The 4,391-nt window shown below is 47.1% G+C and overlaps 1 pseudogene; it reads left to right on the forward strand.

Moving 5' to 3' along the window:
- The first annotated feature begins 279 nt into the window (after positions 1-279).
- LOC140422726 (josephin-2 pseudogene) lies at positions 280-1,661 on the forward strand (annotated as a pseudogene).
- Positions 1,662-4,391: the final 2,730 nt, after the last annotated feature.

Genomic DNA, 4,391 nt, shown 5'->3' on the forward strand with positions numbered 1-4,391 from the left:
GTCAGATAACTCATCCTTCCTACAGTCACTCCTCCGATACCCTGCCCCTCCGAGTCCGCTCCCTGGAAACTCGGCTCCATCCATCCGAGTCCCCTCCCTGGAGACTAGGTCTGGGGAATAGGTATTGGAGACGAGGTATTGGGGAATGAGAGGAAGGAATTTTCACAGAAACTAGAATTCTCTGTTCTGAATTTCTATCCTGTACTGAGTATTGACTTTTGTAAACTCCTTTTACAGATATTACAAGAGGAGGAATTACAGACAGAAATCTCAATTATCGCGTCTCGGTCTTACAGAGTCACTCGATACCTTGGAATCTGAGTATCATCGGCCTTTGAATCTAGAAGGAGAAATGTTTGCCCGATCTGTCGGCATCAAAAGATTTTAACCATCAGTGTGACTGGAAAAGCACCGAGACACACACACCCGAGTGAGAGTGTTCCAGGGGACTGACTGTGGAAAGAGTTCAAGTCTCTGTCCTCGAGGAGCTCCCGCCGGTGGCCACTGTCTACGCCGCTTTCGGGGGTTTACCGTGTTTTTTTGCACCCCTCCTCCCCCCCCCCGATTTTCGGTGGCCTTTGGGGCTGTCCCGGGCGTCCAGCCGGGCCGTTTTCAGAACCGGCGAGGAACCCCACGCGAGTGTCTGGCGGCCGGAGCTGAGGTGTCGGGCCCGGGACACACGCATTTGGAGCAACGGGGGTGGAGCCAAACTGAGGATGAGGCGGCAGGCCCGAAGCCAGGGCGCAATGTAGTGGAGATGTTCCACACCGGGTGGCTCCCGCCAAGAGTGTGTTTTTTTAAAGAAGTCGGAAGTCCGGTCCCAGGGGACGTTTTGAGGAATATTCAAAAAAACTTTTTTTTAAAGAAATTTTTTGTTTTTAGATTGAAGAAAGAAAAAGAAAAATAATAAGTCATTAAAAGATGCAAAAAGGGCTCTCTGTCTGGGCCTGGGCGGGAATGGCGCCTCCTCGGGGTTGGCAGTGACTCACCCGGCGGCCTGTCCTCACTCTCCGGGTGTGGGGATGTCGGAGCCCCCCCCGGGTGTGGGGATGTCGGAGCCCCCCCCCCCCGGGTGTGGGGATGTTGGAGCCCCTCCCCCTCCGCTGTACCACGAGCGGCAGCGCCTAGAGCTCTGCGCCCTCCACACCCTCAACAACCTCCTGCAGCAGCCGCTCTTCACCCAGCAGCAGCTGGACGGGCTGAGCTGGCTCCCGACTCTCTGGTGAATCCACATCGCAGTTTGTTAGGAACCGGGAACTATGATGTCAACGTCCTCATGGCCGCCTTGCTAACTCAAGGTCTCGCTGCGATTTGGTGGGATAAACGCAAGTCGCTCAGCAGCTTGGTGCTGTGCCGGGTCCATGGCTTCATCCTCAACATTCCCTCCAACATGACGCTGGGCTTTGTCTCACTCCCCATCCAGCGCAAGCACTGGGTGGCAGTCAGGCAAATCAACGGGGCCTACTACAACCTGGACTCCAAGCTAAAGGCCCCGGTTCCAATCGGGAATGAGGAGGAACTGAGGAAGTTCCTGCAGGACCAGATCACCCAGGATCCCTCTGAGCTGCTGCTGGTGGTGCCGAGGGAGGTGGAGGAGGACGGAAGCTGGCTGCTCGCTCCCTGAACGTGAGACGCGGGAGATCGGACAGCGGGAGCGGTGAGGGGGGGGGGGGGAAGGTCTCGCCGCCGATGGCAGGCTGACTCAGACCTCCAGCTGAGATGGATTAAGCCAGCGTGCTGGGGAGGTGGAAAAAATAATTGGAAACTCTAAATGTATTTATAAAAGAACTTGAAATGTTTAAAGAGACAATATCAGCAGGACTGTTATTGAATCATTGCCTCTATCATTTCCTATATTGCTCCATCGTCACATAGTTTAAGTTCCTTGACCAGACTGAAACAAACAGGAATGGGGTTTTAATACATAATATTATGCAATGTTGCTTGATGGTACAGTTAGAACTCAGCTCAATTCCTCGAGGTCACTCTCTCATTGGGAATATCACATCATGAAATAAAAGAATTATAATGTTAGGGGTGAAAATATTCACACAATGACCTGAGTATAAGTAAAAAAAGCAGTTTATTATGTCAGAATTCTGGGAGGGAAGGTCTCAGACTCCACAGCCTGTGACAGCACCTTCTCTCACTTGAGCTAAAGCTCACATGGGATAATATACAGATTCAAGGGGCGGAATTAGTTGTTTTCTCATTTACATACAATCAATCAACTATATTCACGTCACACTTTTTACATGCAGTCAATCAATTTTCCTGGCATACCCAATTATCACATATATGGTTAAAGTGGCTGTTGTCTTACCCGCCCCTAACTTCATACAGAAGTCATTCAAAACTAACTAATGTGCCCTGTCTACAGCCTTAGACCTTGAGCTTATCAAGGATACATTGCAAGTCTTGTTCTGTGAAGCTGTTATCAGCGGCTGTTGGGACACTCTCTATACATACCCACGCTTGGGTCTCATGAGACAGTTTACAGGGAATGTGGCTTGTTCAGCCATTTTATATCACAAAATAGCTAACAGCCATTTTGTGTCTTTTCTGATGTTAACAGCATTGTGTATACACTATCTATTTCTACAAATTGCCTCTTCTAAACATGCATCTAAGCCAATGAGTACCTTTTGTTTCATCAGAACTATTTAAAAGTAATATGGGAGCACAGATGTAGTTACAGTGCCACCTATAATTTATATCATAGTCCAGTATCACAAAATGACCTCCAACACTTCCCCCTTTTGGTCATGGAAGATGTTTACAGAACTCCAACCATATTCGGGTGTCCGACCAGCCAATGTTGGAAACGGGTGCGGAGGCAGATGTTGTAACCTTCGCCTCGTTGATCGCCCGAAGGCAAATCCTGATGGGTTGAAGAGCAGCCTCTCCACCCTGTGCCCTGGCGTGGCGGGGGGACCAGTTGGAATTCTTGACTCTTGAGAAGGTTAAGTTTGAACTGAGGGGAAGGATGGAGGGGTTCTACAATTCATGGGCATTATTCATTATGCACTTTCAAGAACTGGATAACATTGAACATTAGTTGGAGGGGGGGGAGGGTTGGGGGAGGGGGGAGGGGGGCTGTGTGTGTTAATGGCGACTATGGGTGATTCCTGATTTCTTTTTGTCATTTGTTTATGTAAACATGCGGGCTAATGTTTGGGGTTTGGTGGGAGGATGGGATCATTGTTATTGATATGGGGATTGACATATTTGTTACTGATTATTGTTGGGTGTAAATCTGGGAGAAAAGAGGAGAATAAAAAAATATCTTTTTTAAAACTCACTCTCAACATTTTTTATCACCCAAATGTACTGGGGAGTTAAAATTGGATTGCTGCCAAACGCGTATTATATTTGTTTTGGAACAGACTGACCTAAACATGGGTTACTTACTTTCAAACCTATCTCTTAAATCCAAGCGGTTGGAATTTTATTTAAATCAGAGTTTCACATTAGATGAAGTTTAGTTTCCTATCCAAACTAATTGTAAACATTTTTTTAGAACTAAACACAATAAAAAACCTCTTATTAGCATCTCAAATGGAACAGTAAATTCATTTGTTACATTTTTAACTATAACTGTGGCTAACTCGCCAGAACAAGGGAGGGGAGAATATATGACTGTAATGTTTAGGGCAGCCTCCCCCTTGGTAATCGCAGGAGGAGCTGTACTTGTCCTTATCTACTTGCTCTGAAAGGCCTTGGTTTAAAGTTTGCAAAAATGCTTTTTCACAGACGGAGTTTTCCTTTGAGACACAAGCCTGTATTTCGTTTCCAGCTGTCCAGCTGAATTGTTTCATTTTATCGCTCAGTTTCCTGTGTCTTCAGGCAGGTAAAGTGACACCATTGCCATTCCTCAGCAAATTTGTGTTCCTTCAGGATTAGTCTTACCCTGTGGGTTTACTAAATGTCTCTCCTTTTCCTTCAGTTCTCAGTATCTATTGGTTCTGGCCACAGGGAGATGAGGCTCAGTATCCTCGGCCCAAGGGCGATTGGTGATTACGTTTTATCCACTGGGGCGGCCCCACCCTATCTGCCCAACTGTGTTGCTGCAAACTGCAGCCACCGGCTGGACTGGATTGTCTCATTCCTTTGTCTAATTATTCACTAAATATAGGCTGCTCAGAATTATTACCCCTTTTGTTCTCTAAACTTCTTCTGACCCATCCGCCAGCTTTCCTGTCCCCCAGCCGTAAGGTGTGGGTCCCAACCATCTTTCTGCATTGACTGAGATTGATGTTCCGCTGTGAACCCTGTGATGGAGCTCACGGCTCCTCAATCAGAACCCGGAACATTCTCTTTCTTTTTGTATTCGGCAATATTTATTTATTTATTTTCTGATGCGATGGAGAAAGAAATCTAACAAATAGACA

Source organism: Scyliorhinus torazame, chromosome 5 (genome assembly GCF_047496885.1).
Source record: "Scyliorhinus torazame isolate Kashiwa2021f chromosome 5, sScyTor2.1, whole genome shotgun sequence".
NCBI classification, from domain to species: domain Eukaryota; kingdom Metazoa; phylum Chordata; class Chondrichthyes; order Carcharhiniformes; family Scyliorhinidae; genus Scyliorhinus; species Scyliorhinus torazame.